Below are 23,058 nucleotides of genomic sequence, written 5' to 3'. Positions count from 1 at the left end.
TTCATAAATACTGCAGTGAACTCTGCCAAACAGATGTACAAAAGTGACACTGGGCAGCAGCTACAGAAACCATGGCAGTGGAAAAATAAGTCCCACTAGTGAATCAGTCAATTCTCTTTTTCTCTCCCGGTGAGGTCATCGTGAGCAAGATTTGCACCTTATACTATGTTATCCCCTGGAGCAGTTAAATAATTGGAAGAGAGAAAAGATTTAGAAGATACTGGATATCCTGCTATTTTTGAATGTATAAAATTGAGTTGATTTTAGTTTTAAAATTGTTAAAGTTTCCAGATAAAAAATGGTAAATTGAAAGTATTTAAAGGGTCGTTGCTGTCTTCTGAAAACCCAATAAACTGTATTTTTTTAATAAAGGCATAAACTCACATAGACAAACAGTGTTGGAAAAGAGACAAAAGCGACACAGCTTTGGAAGCTAGGAAGCAGCTGGATGAGTGGTAAATTACTTGGCAAATGTGAGAAAGCTGGATTCGCAGCCAGCAGTAGGAAAAGCTGAGCAGTTCCCTGATACATGTGACAGAAGCCCCCAGAGACTCATGATTTAGTAGACCGGGCACCTCTAGAAAAACTGGGGTGGGGAAATGATGACTAAAACAGCAGGATTCTTTGGAAGTCATTTTAAAAGAAAAAATTAGACCTTCTGGCTTCTCACCAACTTTATGAAGCCAGACAACTACTGTTGTCTCGTTCTGGCAGAAGACTAACTGCTTACTTAAAGAGAGTAAAACAGGTTTTTACCCACCGAAGGAGAGCCAGGCACAGTGGCAGGCAGAGGTGCCATAACACAACCAGGAGAAGTAATTCATATGCAAGTTGAGAGCCCCCAGGGTTCTTCCCCCACCTGACTCCCAGAATACCGGTTCTGAGGTCTACCCCCTCCAACCAGGACACAAAAACACCTCTCTTGGGCAAATCTGCAAATCCAAGAGAAAAGTTTTAAAAATGCTCTCTTAAAGGATTTTTCCAAGGAAACACACCAGTCAAATTACTCTGAAGCCCACTGTTCACAGACATCCCACATATGCACAAAGCTTCCAAAGATAATTTTTTTGTTGTACTCTTCTCAAATATGAATGGCTAGTAAAGACACTTGAGGCCAACCTCTAAACGATAGACAGTTGCCAGAGTAAATATCTAGAACAGAAACCTGAAGGAAAATAAATCTATACTGGAAGAAGAAAAGAAAATTTAAAGATAGAATTAATATTCTCAGAGGAAAAATGATATTGCATCAACAAATCAAGTAGTGATATTTGTATTAATTAAGGTAGTACTAATTGTTAGAAACAACTGGGCATTTCAGTGGCTTAACAACAGACGTATTTATTTCTCACCTGTGTAAAGTTCAGTTAGGACTGAAATGGGGTGGGTGCTCTGTTCCACATAGTTGTTCAGAGTCCCAGGTTTCCTCCATTGTATGACTTCTCCATCTCTTTGGTCCTTATAGTTCAATCTGTTCATCTGACAAACAATGAAAGGAATGGTAAAGGAGGCATACCTAGATCCTAATGCTTTGGTCTAGAAAAATATGTACACATTATTCCTGTTCAATTTCCACTTGCAAGGCAAGGGGAGCTTGAAAATGTGCCCCCAAACTGAGTGGTCACTTTTCATCAGCAACTCTATTTTAACAACAACAACCAAAAAAACCTATATATGTGCCACACTGTTGTAAAAAAGCATGTGCTGCACTTTTAAAAAAAGAAAGAAGAAAAAGACCATCCAGAGGAAAAAACAGCTCTTGGAAAATTTTAAAATATAATAGCAGTTACTAAATAATCAGTGTAAGAGCTGGAAGATAAAATTAATAAAACTTGGCAGAAAGTATAGCAAAAAGACAAAGGGATAGAAAATAGGACAGAGATACAATAAAATAACAAGTACATCCATAGAGTTCAACATTCAGATAATAAGAGTTCCAGAAAGAAAAATACAAGAGGGAAAAAAAAAGAGACAGAAAAATCAAATAAATAATTCAGAGCAAATTCAGAGAACTGAAAAATATGAGTTGCCAGATTAAAAGATTTCACCCAAGGTCTGACATAGTAGATAAAATAGACTTATACAAAGATACATTACATGATGTTTAAGATCACTGGGAACAACAAAACTTTAAAAGCTTTAAGGGCAAAATATCCTATTTCATACAATGATCAAGAATTAGAATGACATTGGATTTCTCAACACTAAAAAGGAAGTCAGAAGAGAGGGGAGCATTGTGATCAGAATTACCAAGAGGCATTGTTACCAGCTTCAAATTCTAGACACAGCCAAACTAACAATTAAAAATGATGGTATAATTAAGAGTTTCAAACATGCAAAGCCTTGAAAAGTTTACCTCTCTGCAACCTTTTCGGGTTGCTGCTATAACTTGTGTTCCACCAAAATGAGGAATAAACTGAAAAAAAGGAAGCTAAAGGAGAAAATAGGATCCAGTCTGAAAGAGAAACAAAGAGAATCCTCAGGATAATGGAGAACAGAGATCTCAAGACAGGGATTGTGCATCAGGCCTAGAGATTGACCTATCTACATGGAAGCAGGGAGATGTTTCTTTCAAAAGGTGAAATTGATAGCACACCGCAAAACTGACATTATGTTGGGAAGCTATTCAAATAGTTGTGGGGAAAGTTGGAGATAAAATAGTAGTAGTAAGAGTAGCAGCAACAGCACAGGTGGTGGTATTACAAAAGATATTGATTTGACATAACCCTGGCTAAAAAAAAAAAAAAAAGACTATGAAGGAAAAGAATAACATTAAAGAACATAAGAACATGTGTGAAATATTAGCAATAGATTATTGAGTAGTCAGGTAAAATTTCAGATTTTGTAAAATATCTAGTTCTCTCATTAAATGAATAAATGGATTGTTTTAAATTTTCACATTGCATTTTGTCACACATTTAAGGAACACAGCCTCTTAGGAAAGCAGAAGACAGTTGGGTGTGGTGGCTCACACTTGTAATCCCAGCACTTTGGGAGGCTGAGGCAGGAGGATCACAAGGTCAGGAGTTTGAGACCAGCATGGCCAACATAGTGAAACCCCATCTCTACTAAAAATACAAGAAATTAGCTGGGTGTGGTGGTGTTCACCTGTAATCCCAGCTACTCGGGAGCCTGAGGCAGGAGAATAGTGTAAACCCAGGAGGCAGAGGTTGCAGTGAGCCAAGATCACCATGCCATTGCACTCCAGCCCTGGCGACAGTGCAAGATGCCATCTCAAAAAAAAGAAAGAAAAAAAAGAAAAAAAAAAAGGAAAGTAGAAGACAGCCTATGTTGCTACTTTGCAGATCGACTCATATTTTCTTTCTAGGTGTGGCCTGTTTTACTTCCTCTTAATTGCTACCTTTCATATGCAGCATTGAATTAAAATCATTAAGTGGCTTCTGTAAAAATATTGGCAACGTTTTCAAATTTTTATTAAAATTTCGATCTTTTAAAGTTTTAAATTATGTCCTCCGAGGAAAGGTATTGGCAATCCTCTGTGAGTTTTCTGCAAAGTAAAATTAATCTTTAATAATTAAGAATAGGAAAGGCAACTTGGAACTCTGCAAAAGTAGGAGACTTACCTATCCATCTGGTGCAATTTGTGCCAGTTATACCAATTAGTACAAATTTAACACTTATGAGAAAATTTCTATAATAAGTAGAAAACGAAGCTATATTATCCTAACCTAGCTTGCTAAATTTCAGGAATCATCTCTGGTATTTGTACCATGCAGGGATTAGGAGAGAGGAAACTGTAACCCCTGTCTTCTTTAAGCCAGGGGTAGTTTTTGTTTTGTTTTTTTTTTCTTTTTTCTATCTTCTATACACTTCATTCAATCTCTGTTAAAAGACACCAAAATATTCTTTCCTCTCCTTCCCGCACATTGCAAGTCTGGGTCAGATAAAGCAACAAAAGGCACTGGTTAAGGGGAAAGGTTTCACAGGGTTTCTCAAAGGCCAACCTGTGAATCATATGCCTAATAATTGCCCAGAATATTTGTTAAAAATGCAATTCCTGGGCCCTGCCACAGAACTACTGATTCAGAATCCCCATGATAGGTCTAAAAATACGATTTTTAAAAAATTCACAAGCATCCCATATGGTTCTTATGCAGCTGAAATTTGAAGACTCATTGACTTACGATGTGGGATTTGAAGATCAGAGCATTACAGGCGTCTTAGTGCCACAAGTTCAAGCAAGGCAAGGGACTCTTGTTCTCAGAGGCAGAGAATGGGAAGGATGTAAACCTTGAAGGTACAAGTTTGCTGGGGCTGATCATCAAGGAGATCAGACATCTCAAGACAAACAAGGTTTTTCTCATTTTCTGCTGAGGTAGAGGCTATACATAGACATTCTTGGACCTGTAATGGTATTTTATTAGTTTTATGACTAATTTTATAAATTTTCATTTTACATGAAGCACACAGCAATATAGCAATATGAGAGGGTGTGTTTTGTTGTCTTTAATGGTTCTTACAGGGTTGTCTATGCAAGAGAAATAACTCTGGCTTAAGCAAGATGGAAGTGCTATTTTCCTCTCACATAAGAGCTGATAAAGCAGCTATACTTCTTCCAGGACCCATGCCTCTTCCAGGTCTCTGCTGTACCATCTTGGTAGCCTGGCTATGAACTTGAGCTTACATCATGGTTTCTGAAGCTCCAGTCATCATACTTTGTTACAGGAAACAGATAACAGCCAATGGCACAGAGGTGCATATCAGCCAAGTCAGTCCCCTTTTGAAGGCCCCTTCCCAGGATCGGTATGTGATAATCTTTAGCTACATTTTAGCAGCCAGATAGTTTCTACTAGCTATGCAAAGAAATCGGTGAAATGTAGTTTTGGCTGAATGCATGGCAGTCTCCAACAAAGTTGGGGTTCCATTGACCCAAGAGAAAAAGAAAGTAGATATTAAATATGACTTAGAAGTTCAGATTCTGTCTTATACTTAATATTTGGCTGTGGAAAATTTATTCATCTTCCACAGGCCTCCATTTTCTCATATGTAAAATAGGAACTGACACTTTTCATGATTATTGTAATGTTTAAGAGATAGCATATGAAAAAGACTTGGTACACAGTAGAGACTTAGTAAATGAAACAATTTGCCAAAAAATACCTGTAACTTCTAAAATATATTTTTGCACTTATTGAATGCTGTTATAGGAAAGGTTAATTATCTAGTCACATGTAATACCATCAAATACTGGAACTACATCACACTGCCTTGCCAGTATAGCTAACTACTTCATTCCATCTCATTCCATTACTTCTATCTTACCCTCTGGGGAAGTACTGATTAGGAATTAACAGACTCTTACAAAGTTCATCAACTGCTAAAGAAAAATAAGTATCTAGGAATAATAGAAAAGGCAAATAATCAAGGGATCTACTCAGTATATGTAATAGATAATGCAAATCTATATAACTCTTTACTCTCCACAAAAACAATGCCTTCATTAGCCTAATAGACATTTTGTCTTAAACACATACTACTTTGCTTCTTTAAAGCTTGCAAGAATCTTGGGAGGGAGCAAGGGAGGGAGGGAGGGAGGGAGACTGCAGAATCTAGGCAGGGCTCCTTACAAGAGCTCCTGAAGGAAGCACTAAACATGGAAAGGAACAACCAGTACCAGCCACTGCAAAAATATGCCAAATTGTAAAGACCATCAATGCTATGAAGAAACTGCATCAATTAATGGGCAAAATAACCAGCTAACATCATAATGACAGGATCAAATTCACACATAACAATATTAACCTTAAATGTAAATGGGCTAAATGCCCCAATTAAAAGGCACAGACTGGCAAATTGGATAAAGCATCAAGACCCATCAGTGTGCTATATTCAGGAGACCCATCTCATGTGCAGAGACACACATAGGCTCAAAATAAAGGGATGGAGGAAGATCTACCAAGCAAATGGAAAAAAAAAAAAAAAAGCAGAGGTTGCAGTCCTAGTCTCTGATAAAATAGACTTTAAACCAACAAAGATCAAAAGAGACAAAGAAGGCAATTACATAATGGTAAAGGGATCAATTCAACAAGAAGAACTAATTATCCTTAAATATATATGCACCCAATACAGGAGCACCCAGATTCACAAAGCAAGTCCTTAGAGACCTAAAGAGAGACTTAGACTCCCACACAATAATAATGGGAAAATTTAACACCCCACTGTCAACATTAGACAGATCAATGAGACAGAAGGTTAACAAGGATATCCAGGACTTGAACTCAGCTCTGAACCAAGTGGACCTAATAGATATCTACAGAACTCTCCACCCGAAATCAACAGAATATACATCCCTCTCAGCACCACATCCACTTATTCTAAAATTGACCACATAATTGGAAGTAAAGCATTCCTCAGCAAATGTAGAAGAACAGAAATCACAACAAACTGTCTCTCAGACCACAGTGCAATCAAATTAGAACTCATGATTAAGAAACTCACTCAAAACCGCACAACTATCTGGAAACTGAACAACCTACTCCTGAATGACTACTGGGTAAATAAAGAAATGAAGGCAGAAATAAAGATGTTCTTTGAAACCAATAAGAACAAAGACACAATGCACCAGAATCTCTGGGACACATTTAAAGCAGTGTGTAGAGGGAAATTTATAGCACAAAATGCCCACAAGAGAAAGCAGAAAAGATCTAAAATTGATACCCTAACATCACAATTAAAAGAACTAGAGAAGCAAGAGCAAACAAATTCAAAAGCTAGCAGAAGGCAAGAATAACTAAGATCAGAGCAGACCTGAAGGAGATAGAGAAACAAAAAAAAAACCTTCAAAAAATCAATGAATCCAGGAGCGGGTTTTTGAAAAGATCAACAAAATTGATAGACAACTAGCAAGACTAATAAAGAAGAAAAGGGAGAAGAATCAAATAGATGCAATAAAAAATGATAAAGGGGATATCACCACCGATCCCACAGAAATACAAACTGCCATAAAAGAATACTATAAACACCTCTACGCAAATAAACTAGAAAATCTAGAAGAAATGGATAGAGTCCTGGACACATACACCCTCCCAAGACTAAACCAGGAAGAAGTTGAATCTCTGAGTAGACCACAACAGGCTCTGAAATTCAGGAAATAATTAATAGCTTAACAACCAAAAAAAGTTCAGGACCAGATGGATTCACAGCCAAATTCTACCAGAGGTACAAAGAGGAGCTGGTACCATTCTTTCTGAAACTATTCCAATCAATAGAAAAAGAGAGAATCCTCCCTAACTCATTTTATGAGGCCAGCATCATCCTGATACCAGAGCCTGGCAGAGACACAACAAAAAAAGAGAATTCAAGACCAATATCCCTGATGAACATTGATGCGAAAATCCTCAATAAAATATGGGCAAACCGAACCCAGCAGCACATCAAAAAGCTTACCCAGGCCAGGCACGGTGGCTCACGCCTGTAATCCCAGCACCTTGGGAGGCCAAGGCGGGCGGATCACGAGGTCAGGAGATCGAGACCATCCTGGCTAACACGGTGAAACTCCATCTCTAGTAAAAATTTAAAAAATTAGCCGGGCATGGTGGCGGGCACCTGTAGTCCCAGCTACTCGGGGAGGCTGAGGCAGGAGAATGGTGTGAACCTGGGAGGCAGAGCTTGCAATGACCCGAGATCACACCACTGCTCTCCAGCCTGGGCAACAGAGCGAGACTCTGTCTCAAAAAATACACAAATGAATAAATAAATATAAAAATAAAATAAAAAACTTATCCACCATAATCAAGTAAGCCTTATCCCTGGGATGCAAGTCTGGTTCAACATTTGCAAATCAATAAACGTAATCCATCATATAAACAGAACCAACGACAAAAACCACATGATTATCTCAATAGATGGAGAAAAGGCCTTCGACAAAATTCAACAGCCCTTCATGCTAAAAACTCTCAATAAACTAGGTATTGATGGAAAGTATCTCAAAATAGTAAGAGCTATTTATGACAAGCCCACAGCCAATAACATACTGAATGGGCAAAAACTAGAAGCATACCCTTTGAGCCAGCACAAGACAAGGATGCCCTCTCACCACTCCTATTCAACATAGTGTTGGAAGTTCTGGCCACGGCAATCAAGCAAGAGAAAGAAATAAAGGGTATTCAATTAGGAAAAGAGGTAGTCAAATTGTCCCTGTTTGTAGATGACATGATTGTATATTTTGAAAACCCCATCGTCTCATCCCAAAATCTCCTTAAGCTGATAAGCAACTTCAGCAAAGTCTCAGGATACAAAATCAATGTGCAAAAATCACAAGCATTCCTATATACCAATAACAGACAAACAGAGAGCCAAATCATGAGTGAACTCGCATTCACAATTGCTACAAAGAGAATGAAATACCTAGGAATAAAACTTACAAGAGATGTGAAGAACCTCTTCAAGGAGAACTATAAACCACTGCTCAACGAAATAAAAGAGGGCACAAACAAATGGAAGAATATTCCATGCTCATGGATAGGAAGAATCAATATCGTGAAAATGGCCATACTGCCCAAGGTAATTTATAGATTCAATGCCATCCCCATCAAGCTGCCAATGACTTTCTTCACAGAATCGGAAAAAACTACTTTAAAGTTCATATGGAACCAAAAAAGAGCCCGCATAGCCGAGACAATCCTAAGCAAAAAGAACAAAGCTGGAAGCATCACACCACCTGACTTCAAACTATACTACAAGGCTACAGTAACCACAACAGCATGATACTGGTACCAAAACAGATATATAAACCAGTAGAACAGAACAGAAGCCTAAGAAATAACACCACACATCTACAACCATCTGATCTTAGACAAACCTGACAAAAACAAGAAGTGGGGAAAGGATTCCCTATTTAATAAATGGTGTTGGGAAAACTGGCTAGTCATATGCAGAAAGCTGAAACTGGATCCCTTCTTTACACCTTATACAAAAATTAATTCAAGATGGCTTAAAGACTTAAACTAAAGAGCTTCTGCACAGCAAAAGAAACTACCATCAGAGTGAACAGGCAACCTACAGAATGGAAGAAAATTTTCGCAATCTACCCATCTGACAAAAGGCTAATATCCAGAATCTACAAAGAACCTAAACAAATTTACAAGAAAAAAAAAGCCATCAAAAAGTGGGCAAATGATATGAACAGACGCTTCTCAAAAGAAGACATTTATCCAGCCAGCAGACATATGAAAAATGCTCATTATCACTGGTCATCAGAGAAATGCATATCAAAACCACAATGAGATACCATCTCACACCAGTTAGAATGGTGATCATTAAAAAGTCAGGAAACAACAGATGCTGGAGAGGATGTGGAGAAATAGGAAGGCTTTTACATTGTTGGTGGGAGTGTAAATTAGTTCAACCATTGTGGAAGACAGTGTGGTGATTCCTCAAGGATCTAGATCTGGAAATATCATTTGACCCAGCGATCCCATTACTGGGTATATACCCAAAGGATTATAAATCATGCTACTATAAAGACATATGCACACATACGTTTATTGTGGCACTATTCACAACAGCAAAGACTTGGAACCAACCCAAAAGTCCATAAAAGATAGACTGCATTTAGAAAATGTGGCACATATACACCATGGAATACTATGCAGCCATAAAAAAGGAGGAATTCATGTCCTTTGTAGTGACATGGATGAAGCTGGAAACAATCATTCTCACCAAACTATCACAAGGACAGAAAACCAAACACCGTATGTTCTCACTCATAGGTAGGAATTGAACAATGAGAACACTTGGACACAGGGCAGGGAACATCACAACCCAGGGCCTCTCGGGGGGTGGGGGCTGGGGGATGGATAGCATTAGGAGAAATACCTAATGTAAATGATGAGTTGATGGGTACAGCAAATCAGCATGGCACCTGTATACCTATGTAACAAACCTGCACGTTGTGCACATGTACCCTAGAACTCGAAATAAAAAAAAAAAAGAATCTAGACAGGGCTATTCCACTATTGTTCACTTCTCTACTTGTTTTTTATCAATTGAAATATATGACCACATGGTCCTCCCATCATAGTGTGTGTGCCCTTTTGCAATGTGATGGATCACTTTTCCTATCCAAAGTTGAAGTCTGTTTCCCTATCTGTTGAATCTGGGCCAGGCTTGGACTTGTTTTGACCGATAGAAGGTGACAGAAGTGACATAATGTAACTTACAAAACTAAGAAGGTCGCAATAGGCCTTACATACAACTCTGACTTCCCCTACTAGGAGCACTGCTTGGAGACAGCCATGTTGTGGAGGCAAGCATAGGCGCTCCAGAGGACAGCTAGCACCAACCGCCAGATGTGTAAGTTAGGCCATCTCAGACCTTCCAGCCCAGGAGACCCTCCAGCTGAATGTTGCTACATGAGTGAATGAATCCAGATGAAATCAGAAGAGAAGTCACCTAGACAACCTACCAAATGGTAAGAAATAATAACTCATTGTTATTGTAAGCCATTGAGCTTTGAAGAGATTTGTCGTAGAGCAATATAAACTGATATAGTATTCTTTTGTGAAGAAGTACATTGAAGCTTTTATTTGCCTTACAGTAATCTCTGACCCTGTGAAAAGAAACACAATACAGTCCTATCACATAGCGGGCACTCAATAATGACCTTGTGAAATAATTAAATGAACGAGTCCTAAGTGAATTTCCTTTAACTCAATAAAGATCTATGGTTTACACTCTGAGGCATTAAACCTCCATCAGCATCAAGATCAGGGCGCCATCTATTGGACACTCAGATAATTTGCGGAGGCAAAGTAGAGATGACTTCAAGATCCCTTTTTAACTGTGAAACTTAACTCAGTAACAGTTCTGAATGAGCCATATGCTTGCCTTAAAGAAGAAACTCATTATATAGATAACCCTATTTTTTTCTCTTCTCTATTTTTTAAAATAAGAGCAGCTTCAACATACAATGGTTTCCACTCTGTTATTAGCTTTGTTTTGTTTTTAGAGATGGAGTCTCGCTCAGTCGCCCAGGCTGGAGTGCAGTGGCACCACCTTGGCTCACTGCAACCTCCTCCTCCCGGGTTCAAGCAATTCTCTGCCTCAGCCTCCCAAGTAGCGGGGATTACAGGCACCCGCCACCATGCCTGGCTAATTTTTGTATTTTTAGTAGAGACGGGGTTTCACCATCTTGGCCAGGCTGGTCTTGAACTCCTGACCTCATGATCCACCCGCCTTGGTCTCCCAAAGTGCTGGGATTACAGGCATGAGCAACCGCACCTGAACGTTATTAGCTTTTTAAGTAGCTACCCCAAAACACAATTCACTTTTTGTGGATACAGACTCTCCAATATCTAATGGGATTATTTCTAAGCCTTCCTATATAAAAAATAAAATTTAGTCCTCTGGTACACATTCTGTATCTAGTTAATATCAGAAGTCTCCAGGCATTTATACAGCACAAAAGTAGATGTTTAAGAAATACCTTATTGAGAATTATTTTAATTGCCCCAACGGAAGATCTATTAACTATCCTTTGAAATCTTTCCAGGCTGAAATCACACCTGTGTTCTGTGATGTATAACTTTTGTGCATCAATTGCCCGTGTGAGTGTTGGAATACGACCAAATTGTCTTCCTAGGAAAACCTTGGCCTTGTGCACAGAATCTCATCAGGCACACATCCGTGAGAGATCACGTGACCTTCGCGTCAGATGTGTGTGCTGTGTGGAAAAGAAGATTCTCCTTTTCTTGCTAACTTGTATGTTGCAAATAGAGATCAGAGGCCCATGCAACATCACCTCCACAAGCCATTTGGTACCTTTTAATTGCCATTTTATACACCTGTTCCCGGCCTGAGCAACCAGTCAGGAACCCCTTTAGGAAAACTGACTTTATCTGTGATTAGGGATCTCCTCTTCTAAGAACAGTTTGGGGTATTTTTTCTTTTTCCGTGGTCATAGGCTTCTTGTGACAGAAGAATCTGTGTGGCAGGAGTTCCTTCTAAAACAGGAAAGGCTGTGGTTAGGGTACTTTGTAACACAGCAGTGCTCTGAACAGGTGACGTAGAATGGGCTGTGGACATTCTTGGAAGAATAAGGGTGATGTGGTCTTCATTAATGTTAAATATCAGAAGAGATATCAATCAATTGTTGAAGCACATACAGAATTTGTGCACTTAAAGCTGTTACCAAAAAGTGTAATCCAAAATCTCTTCTGTATAATCCTTATCAAAAGCATATATGAGAGAGAGATGGACTAATGCTTCTGAAGTATTGCCTAAAGGTTATGCCATGCATCAATTCCACTAAATATTCTAAAATGTATCCCCAGATCAAGGTAGATCATGAGGGAAGTACACATATATTTCATCATTTTAACCATCCCAGAATTTCTTTCTTTCTGTTTTTTTTGTTTGTTTGTTTGTTTTGAGAGAGAGTCTTACTCTGTCGCCCATGAATGCAGTGGCACGATCATGACTCACTGCAGCCTTGACTTCCTAGGCTAAAGCAATCCTCCAGCCTCAGCCTCCCATGTAGCTGGGACTACAGGTGCACGCCACCGTGCCTGGCTATTTTTTTCTTTTGTTTTTTGTAGAGATGAGGTTTCACCATGTTGCCCAGGCTGGTCTCAAACTCCTGGGCTTTATCCTCCCACCTCAGCCTCCCAAAGTGGGATTACAGGCACGAGCCACCACACTCAGCCCAAAATTTCTTTTTGTTTATTCAGCTATCTTCCTGTCAGGACTTTCTGCCATGTCCTCCTAAATGGTCTCCCATATACATTTTCATACCCCTCTAATGCATTCTCCACACACTAATCAGTCTGCTTCTTGAAAAATGTACATCTTATCACACATCTCCCTGAAAGCCTTCCATGACTTCCTAATGGATTTATATTAAAGTTGAAATCCTTAACATTGTCCATAGGGTTATGCATGATCTCATCCCCATCTGCCTCTCCAGTTCCTTCCAAGGCCATTTGACCTCCTTCAGTAACCTGATGGAGTTATAAGGGAGCAGGTCCAGAAAATAATATTTCTCTTCCCTACACATTCTGCCTGTTTAGGCAAAATAGCAAGGTAAATGAGACAAAAAAAAAAAAAAACTCTATCACATCTAAAGATTATACTAGAGAATATAGCTTTTACATAAAGGGAGTTTTTGAACTCCAGAATTAGATTTATCCACCTAGGTTCAGGCAGCACTGAACAACTCTCCTCCTGACCATGGACATAGCCTCAGATGCTAAGTTTAACTCATTGCATTCTGACAGCAGTCAGCTGCAGTACCACAGGATCTCAACATTTCAGTGCCTTGACACACAAAGGTTTACTCTTTACTCGTATAATGTGTCCGTCACGAGTCACCTGGGATTCTGCTCCACATCCCCTTCTCTCTAGGAACCAGTCTGAAGGAGCAACAACCATCTCAAACCTGGCTCGGTGCTATTACAGAAAGATAAACGGGGTTTTGGAAAGTCTCTCTTTTTGGCAATCATGTGCTCTGCTCCAGAAGTGAATCACATCACTTTCAATCTCAATCCAGTGGCCAGAACTAATAAAATTGTCCCACCAGTAAATTAAGCCTTTCATGTGCCCAGAGAATGGGATGTTGGAGAGCAAAAATAATGACTATCTCCATGGCCTAGAGTAACTGTGAGGAGGTGCTCTTGGCAGGTATGTCATCATCCTAAAAGACATGTGAGTAGAAGGTAGACTACATATACCAAAATTTGCCACTAAGAGTTTCATGGAGTAGAATAGGGCTTCTTTAAATGAAATCCTTGTTCATAGAAGTCAGATGAATAGGGAAAGGGTATTCCCCTTTGACAAGACCCATTGTGAAAATTTGACGTTTGGTTCAATTGAAATTAAACATTAAGCATAATTTGAGTTAGGTATTCATCTGAAACCATGGGCAGCCTCATGTGGAGAAATACACTGTATAGAGCTTGCCAAATATGTAGAAGACTTCCAATAGATAACTTAAGTGGGTTCTAGAAATTACAATGTGGTATTGGCAATCCTCAAAGAATAAAGAAAGAAAGTGGTTTTGCAACCTGATTTTTACATAGCTTTTCCCATTGGGAAAGTTGGGATGAGATGACTAACAGTATGATATGCTTGTGTATCATGGTATTCATTTTCTTTGATAAGCTTTTTAAAAAATATATTAGGTACATACAGAAAAGCGTACAAACCGGGATTGAATAGCCTGATATACTTTCACAAAATGAACATATCTGGACAATCAGCACTCAGGTCAAAAATCAGAACATCGCTGTCACCTCAGAGGGCCCCTTGTGTTTTCTTTCAGTCACTACCACCAATACCAACCTATACACTATAGATGGTGATTATACTTTTGAGGAGGGGAGTGGGAATGGAAGCAGGGGGAAAGAAGAAATATCATGTTTTGCCATGTATTGTTGTAATTGTACACAAAAAGAAATGACTATATATTACCTTTGAAATAAAACAGTGTTTTAAAGGTTGCAGCCATTTTAGACCATCCTGTCTTGATCCAGCGATTTTCCCCTGGTAATCTTGTGTTATATCAGGTTGCACTCAGATTCAGTAATTAAGAGCATGGCTTCTGGAGTAATACAGAAAAGACTTGAAGTCACATCTTACAAATCACAAGCAAGCCTGGGCCTTGGTCAAATTACTCAAACTCTTAAAGTCTAAGTTCTATCATCTATAAAATCATTATGATAATGATTAATTAATTAAGGATTAAATGAGAGCGTCTTTGTAGAGTACTCAATATAGCACCTGAAACACACTAATGGCCCCATAAATTGTACCTGTTATTATTATGTAGGAGAAAAATGTCAGGTAACTGACTTTTGGATATCGAAGAAAATACTCTATTTCAATCATTAAATTAAAATACAGTTATTTCAGCCGGGCATGGTGGCTCACACCTGTAATCCCAGCACTTTGGAAGGCCGAGGTGGCAGATCATCTGAGGTCAGGAGTTCAAGACCAGCTTGGCCAACATGGTGAAACCCTGTCTTTACTAAAAATACAAAAATTAGCCGGGCCTGGTGGTGAGTGCCTGTAATCCCAGCTAGTCGGGAGGCTGAGGCAGGAGAATCACTTGAACCTGGGAGGCAGAGGTTACAGTTAGCCGAGATCACGCCATTGCACTCCAGCATGGGCGAGAGAGCAACACTCCGTCTTTTCACTCAAAGAGTTGAAGATACTAAGTGGTACTCACCATTCACAGAGTCTGAGAAACACAGAGCTAGCTAAAAGCATCTCAGAAATCATCAGATTCATTTATTTGTTTATTACGCAAATGAATAAACTGAAACTAAGACAATCAATGATTTATTTATGCTCATGCCAAGAACCAGATTTCAGTTTCTCTGACTTCCAGTCCAGCACTTTCTCCCACTATACCATGATCCATTCACTCAGCCATATCCTAATAGAGCTAACAGTTATCGAGTGTCTTATAAGTACATGCCAGTAAAATTCAGACCAAAATGCCTATCCCAGGAAAAGGTGAAAAAACACTTTCTATTAGATCAGGCTGACTTATTTCCATTTATTCCATCAGCTTACTGGAAAGGATTGCAAAGAGATTACCTAAGTATTAGAAGATTGCTAATATGTGGTATTAAAAATTAATTCCATTTTTGAATATATTGAACAAGATGAGATCTTATCAGCCATCTGCTGCTGAGTCCTCTGTTGTCCTGGTTACTTATATTTATGCTAATGAAAAATCATTTCTCAGGCCTCCAAAACTCTTATTCTTCTCTATTCCTTGTACACATCCTATCCAGAGAAAGGGACTAAGACTGAAATTAGAGAGTTGCAAATTCAACTTTAGTGGACAAGTGTAAGAAGACAGATTTGTGACCTGAGGAAAAAAAAGGAGCAGGTGTTCTAGAAAAATATCCTCAAGTATTGATGGCATTGGCTTGGAAGGGGAAACTTATGATTGCATTGAGAAAAGAAGTTTGGTCTTCTATTTGAATCCTGGTTTCTCTGAGTTGAATCCAACTGTTAATTCTGTAGCCTTGTGTCAGGCCCTTCCTTTGACTCGCCATTCATTGCCTTGTCCCTAGAGAGCCTTCCATAACTGATCTGTGACTCTGTCATATAATTTTCACAAACTACCAAAAGAGAGGATTTCGAATTGTTAAAAACATAAGGAAAGCTGTATTGTTTCACCATTCGACATACAGCACAGCTAAATCAGCTTCATAATTATAACTTTCACTGTTCTCTTTAAAGTCTTATTGACAAATCAGGGAAAACTTTTTCCTTTAAAAAATTTTAAGATTGAGAAGAGTACATTACCTGTATTTTCTTTTAATAAATAGAAAGGAATGCTGAGATCAGCAAAGAGGGTGCATTAGAGATGCATACATTAGCAGATCAAAGAAATATAAATATTTAATACATAGGGATGAACACAAGGGAGTAGAAAACCAAATTTTTTTTTCTTGACCACTAGATGCATTTAATCAAATGGCCATATATTTTGTGTTCTTTCAACAGCATAACACCTGGAGATAGCATCAATAATTCCAGTACCTAGTTTATTAATGGATCCTTTTTTCCTCAAACAGTATGTAAACAAAGAGCAGTTATGTGACAATCTTGTTGGTGTATTCTTGAGAATAGGTAATATCACCCTATCACCTTCTATAAAGCACTTCAAAGAGATGTATTCCCCGTGTATGCATTAATACACTGACTCTTAAAGGTGAAACATTATTGAAAACACACAAGAATCAATGTCAAAACAAACTTTGCTTTCCACTTTAGTAGTCTGGCTTGTTTGAAAGAATGACATTTTTTAAGTAATCTCATTCAACAAAGCATTAAAAACCTGGTGGTTAATGATTCTAAAGAATTCATTAACCTTGAACATAAAGTTCCCGTTTTTCTGTTTACATTCTTCACAGTGAACAGATACATTGAGTTATAACATCCAAAGAAAAGTAGATTGAGAAATTCTGTCCAAAGTAATTTTAATAACTCATTATGAAATGCCGCATTCAGAAAACGTACATGAAACACAAATGAAGAGTTCGGTGTTTTATATTTATAAAGCAAATGGCTATATATCTACTACCCAGGTCAAGACACGGAACACTGCTGGCCCTGTAGATGTCCACATGAGTCTCTTCTTGAACATACCTTTCTCTATCAACAAGAAATAACCAGCACCATAACTTTTATTATAATATCTCTTTTTTCATACTATCATCACTTATATGATCATCCCTAAAAATATAGTTTAGTTTTGTCCATTTTGATTAGAGTACATTATTTTGTGCCTTGCTTCTTTTTCAACATTATACTTGCATGTTTTATCCATGTAGCTGCATAGAGTTGTAATTTGCTCACTTGTTTACACACTGTGTGCAATTTCATGATATAAATGTATAAAATGTATTTATTACTCTAATGTTGACAGATACATGGTTTTTTCACAGTTTTTGGATATCAGAATCAATTCTGCTCAGAATATTCTTGCAATGTATCCTGGTACATATGTGCATAACTTTGCTTGAGCACTTATGGAATTCAGTAAGTGCTACAAATTGCATTGTGTTTTGTTGGTGCTGTTTTCCCAAGAGCCATTTTTAAAACATTTATCAGCTGCATTAAATATATCTTCTTATTCTGATATTTTGACATCTTGGGGCCTTGCTGACACTAGAAGAGATGGCTTTTTCCAGGGTTCACTAATTCCTAGGGATAGAATGACTCACCTGGGACGATGTGTTTCATATAGAAACCAATCAATCCAAAGCACATACCTCACAACTTCCCCCTTTATCTAGCTCTTACACTATGGGCTATTACCTACCTACCCCAGGGCCAGGTACCAGACAATGGGACAACCCCTATTTCCCAGAACCTAACAAACAGTATTCAAACTAGCCAATTCTAAATCTGCTTACCCTGCCACCCCATTACCTCCCACAAAAAGCACATAACAGGCTTTTGCACACGTTTTCTCTCATTCCCTTTGTCCCCTGATTGACCCTGCTGTTTCCGCATATGGCTCTGCATGGTGTGCTGTACCTCCTGTTTCTAGGGATCTGTGAGTATAACAATTTCTTCTTTCATGACAATCATGTCATACATGTCTTACAACACCTGATTAACACACAGCCCAGGTACATTTTTAAACACTAACACATCTTTTTTTTCTTAATTTTTCTAACATATCTTTTATAGCCAGTAACTCTAACTATACCTTACCCACACAAATGTATTCTTATAGTCATCAAAAGGTCTCTCTGTAGCCAGGCACAGTGGCTCACGCCTGTAATCCTAGCACTTTGGGAGGGCGAGACGGGTAGGTCACCTGAGGTTAGGAGTTTCAGACCAGCCTGGCAACATGGTGAAATCCTGTCTCTACTAAAATACAAAAATTAGCCAGGCATGATAGTGGGTGCACGTAATCCCAGCTACTCAGGAAGTTGAGATGGGAGAACTGCTTGAACCCAGAAGACGGTGGCTGCAGTGAGCCAAGATGGCACCCCTGCACTCTGGCCTGAGCAGCTAAGAGAGACTCCATCTCAAAAAAAAAATAAAAGTCTCTCTGTTCCTGCTTATTTGTCCTGTTGTTTAGAAATGATGAAGGTAGAGACTACATACACTTTTGACTATGCTTGAAATACAAGAAATAAAGTAACAAAGGGTAAAATCAGCATGAACCTCCACCAGACAAACTCACTGCCAGACTGTCCCCCAAGGAAGAAGAATTCTCTGAGTGTAATTACCCAGCACAGACTCCGAAAAAGTCTACAAGGGAGTTCCTAATTTTGTTGCTGAGGACAAAAAAAATCAATTATCCATGCACCCCTGTCTACCCACCTCTGTATGTCTCATTGTATGTGTCTCTGTGACATACAGAAATGGAGGGTCATATGATTAATCTCCCAGGGACTCAGGAAGTGGTTGTCTAGGGAAGAATTATTCAAGAGTGAGTAAAGCAGCAACTGCGAAGTTTGCTGTAAGCTTTGTAAGGGTGACACAGGTTTCACACATAAGGAAATCTATCCCAACATCTAGCTGCTATGAACTAGGATTGGAAAGCCTCACTCGGAACAAAAGAACCTGCTATATCTGGCATATAGCGGAAATCTCTATCATGAAGAATCTTGAGAGTGTGTTAAACATGAATAAACTTATCTCTTAGGATAAAAGTTTTGAAGATATTGACTCAGTTTTATTATCCAGACAAATTCAGTATTGGAAATGGGAGAAAATGCAACCCGAGGCTGATAAGCAGTTATTATCCAAGAGAAAGATGAAAGAGAGGAAAGCAGAAACATAGAAAAGAGTGTGGCCGGCTTACTGGAGGAATTAAATTCACCAGAAAAGAAAGAGAAATGCTTGTAAATGAGGGGAAGGAGGACAAATTATTGCTGTATTCTTCTTCCAGTCTCTCACAGTGCTAATAAGAAAGACAACTCACTGATCTGAAAAAAAGCTGCAGGCAGCCAAGGAGGTCAAGGAGGAAAAAAGTAGGAGGTCTCTGAATAAGCAAATCATTTGGGAAGTTTCTAGACAAGAAAACAACCCTTTCTTGATTGGGACATGTGCTTCTATTTTGGCTCCAAGACAGGAACACTGTAATAAAAGCCTGTCACTGTAAATTAGATTAGGACATTTGTTTACCCAATAATGTGCCAGAAACAGAAAAAACTGCATAGGCTGGGTAGAGAAGCACTTACTGCATTTAACCAAGTCTGAGCATGAACTTGGGACAGTTGTCAAAGAGGCAAAACAAGACAAATGCGAGGACATCAGAAGGGTAGTTAGGCGCCCGCTGAATCACACGGGAAAATGACTAAAAACATTGTGGAGACAATGACTGTCTCTCTGGTGTGAGATCACAGACCCCAAGGTAATGAATTGAGTTTGCAAAAAAAGGGACAAGAACAGGTTCAAAAATAACATTCTCAAGCCTGCAGTGCAGTCTCCCAGCTGAAAGCTCCAGTGCTTCCTGTTGTTGCCAGGCACCATGGAGAAAGATCAAGGAGCAGGGAGAGGAAAATGGATGCTATGAGTAGCTGGGTGCCTCCGGGTGTAACAAAATAAAAATGTGAACACTGCATTTAATTTGGCTTTCCTTGTCAGCAAGGCAGCTGTTCTGGATAAATTAAGTCATGACCTTGAAGTTCTATGCTTTGTACCAATGATATTGAGAGTTGATGAGATTAAAACTCAATATTCAGAGATTTCAGAGCCTCCAAAATGATCATCTCCAATATTTCATGTTATTTTCTGCCTCAGTACATTTACTTACTGTTTTTTCCTCCTTACTATACCTCTCATCTGCCCCTATTCAAAACCAACCTTCAAGCTTCCACTCCCACTTCTTCCTTAAAATTGTACCAATTTTCAACCTTTGCTGACATTTCCTAACTTTTAAATTCTTTCAGTTAGTATCATAGAAATTATCATCTAAATGTTTTCTATTTGTCCCATGTGTATTCATTGCCATTTGTCCTATTTTATAGGACTTTGAAGAAAGATAGAGAATCTTTCTCTCCACTCCCTTTTAATTCCCAGACTATCTGGAATAGCATTAGGCACAAAGTAAGCCCTCACTAAAGAGTCATTTTTACAAGCTCCTAAATGATGTCTTAATCAACAACAATTTTTCTTTTTAAAATAAAATGGTAGAGTGGCCTGAAAATAAAACTTCACTCATTAAAACAAGCGTTAAGAGACTGGCTGGAAAAATTCAAAGTCTAATTATTAGTTTTCCTGACGTGGCACAGGCAAACATTAAAAATGTAACACAGTCCTAACATTAGAGTGCTGCTTGTATGTGGAATTAAGGTGTAAAGTCATTAAGGTGACTGTTATAGAATCATAATGGTTTGGAGTCACTCCATGGTGCCATTGAGTATAGACATGTAACTGTGCCAGAGCCAATTTGTTCATTTGTAAAATGACTGCATTAATGGTAACCACCTCAGAAAGTTCATATTAGGATTAAATGAGAAAATATATTTTAAAAGTTAGTGTTTGGCACATAGTAAACACCCAATACATGTTAGCTAGTTGGAACTTTTACTCGTATCTTGGCATTCCAATTATATCTATGGACACTCACAGATTCTAATCAACATCAAAGATACTGTGTTAAAATTCTAAGATTATTAACTCTCACATCTGACCTTAGAGTAGAAGAATCAATTCAATTAGGTTTATATTTGGAGTAAAATGTAAATTAAAACCAAAGAGCCTTAGTATGTCTCTTCATTGACATATAAAAAAAACTTCGTATTATTTACCACCCACCACAAGCATACAGAGATGATTCAAATAAAAAGTTTTGGGTGCATAGGATCAGTGAGACATTACACTAGGCAGTGGATGCATAGAAAGAGAGAAAATATTGACATCATTTCTGAATTTTCAAATAATCTTCAAAGCCAGAAAATCAAAAGAGTTGTATACTGAATGCCTCAGTTTTCGTTCAGTAAGCATTTTTCTCCAGATTGAGAAGGATAACAAGAAAATACAGGACTTGGCCAGTGAACTTCAGAAGACAATCAGGTTGTAAAGTCAAATAGTGAGTTAGACAATGTTTTTAAAAATATTTATTTTAGTACACAAAGAAGTACACAAATGCATGATATAAAAAGTAAGTTTGTGGCCGGGCGCGGTGGCTCACACCTGTAATCCCAGCACTTTGGGAGGCCGAGGTGGGCGGATCATGAGGTCAGAAGATCGAGACCACCCTGGCTAACACAGTGAAACCCCGTCTTTACTAAAAACTACAAAAAAAAAAATTAGCCAGGCATGATGGCAGGTGCCTGTAGTCCCAGCTACTCGGGAGGCTGAGGCAGGAGAATGGCATCAACCTGGGAGGCGGAGCTTGCAGTGAGCCAAGATTGCACCACTGCACTCTCCAGCCTGGGCGACAGAGCGAGACTCCATCTCAAAAAAAAAAAAAAAAGTAAGTTTGTGTGAACTGTCAAAGAAGATTAAGGCAATAGCAGTGGTGTGCTCATTTAAAAACTGGTTCTGGTCAGGGAGGAAGGACTGATTTTTTTATTGTTTGCCAATTGCTATTGTGCAAATATTCCCACCATGGCTGATTTCAAGGTACTAATGAGATGTCACTGAATACAGAGTTGGGGAAAGATGTGGATACTCAATTCAGGATCCAGCACACCAATGTCAGAATTTAAGGAGAAACTTGAAGGACTGACTGAATTGGAGATAACATTAGAGAGTTGAGAAAATTCCAGATGGAGACAATAGCTGGAATAAAGCCTCTGAGTAAAGATTAAGTACAGAATATAATGGAGATTGTGTGAAGTCAATCTGATTAGAGTACAGTACACATGTTAAGAAATGGTAAATTTGAAAAAGTAGCTTCAGACAAGATTTTAGCAATTTCAAGCAAAGTAGACTAAAGGGTCATTTGGTAGCAACTGAGGATTCATTAAAGATTTCTAAGGAGAAGCTGAACTCATGAAATTAATTCTTTAAGGGGAGTGATTGATCTGTTGTATGTTGTCTGTATCAGAAGTAGGAAAAAAACAGAGCCCTGGAGACCTGTTGCAAGATGAGGAGTACCAGGTCATAGTGGTGGCATTGAGGATGAAAATGTCACTGCTTTTTATTCCCATAGTTTGGTGAGTGAAAGGGAGTGGTGTCCAGCAGCTTTTCTACTCCTGTAGTTCAGCAAGTGGGAAAGGGTGTTACAAGCCCTTTTGTTCATCAGGCAGAAAGGAGCAGCAGCCAGTGGCTTTTTTCACTCCTGTAATTCAGTGAGAGAGAGTGTTATAGCTCTTTTCACTCCCACCATTTGGAAGGTTTTGGGTTTTGGTCCTGCAACCAAGAGGAATGAGGTTTGCAGACACTTTAGAGTAAGCAAGGCAGAGTAGAATTTTATTGATCAACAGAAAAGCTCTTGACAATGAGAGGGGACCTGAAGTGGGTAGCCATCTCTGAAGCTGAGTCTGGGGTTTTTATGGGCTTTGAATGGAGGATTATGTGCTGATTGGTCCATGGGTGGTCTTGGAAAAAGCACCATTTGATGGTTAAAAGACGTCATCCAGAAGGAACCAACTGAGAGAGAGTGGGTAA

General features: G+C 38.7%; 1 long non-coding RNA gene across 9 annotated transcripts in view; it reads right to left on the bottom strand.

Moving 5' to 3' along the window:
• The window catches only part of LOC117979712 (uncharacterized), a 63,758-nt gene that overhangs the window by 36,249 nt on the left and 4,451 nt on the right, over positions 1-23,058 (bottom strand). For 6 of the 9 annotated variants that reach the window (XR_008624778.1, XR_004670621.2, XR_008624783.1 and 3 more), the window contains 3 exons: positions 14,428-14,557; positions 2,357-2,455; positions 1,353-1,479 (listed from right to left, as the gene is read on the bottom strand). This is a non-coding gene — a long non-coding RNA (uncharacterized LOC117979712). Of the gene's footprint in view, positions 1-1,352; positions 1,480-2,356; positions 2,456-4,145; positions 4,366-14,427; positions 14,558-23,058 lie in introns of all 9 variants that reach the window. The other 3 variants (XR_008624779.1, XR_008624781.1, XR_008624782.1) reach the window with 3 other exon arrangements.

Source organism: Pan paniscus, chromosome 2 (genome assembly GCF_029289425.2).
Source record: "Pan paniscus chromosome 2, NHGRI_mPanPan1-v2.0_pri, whole genome shotgun sequence".
Classification (NCBI taxonomy): domain Eukaryota; kingdom Metazoa; phylum Chordata; class Mammalia; order Primates; family Hominidae; genus Pan; species Pan paniscus.
This window is presented reverse-complemented; position numbering and strand designations above follow the sequence as displayed.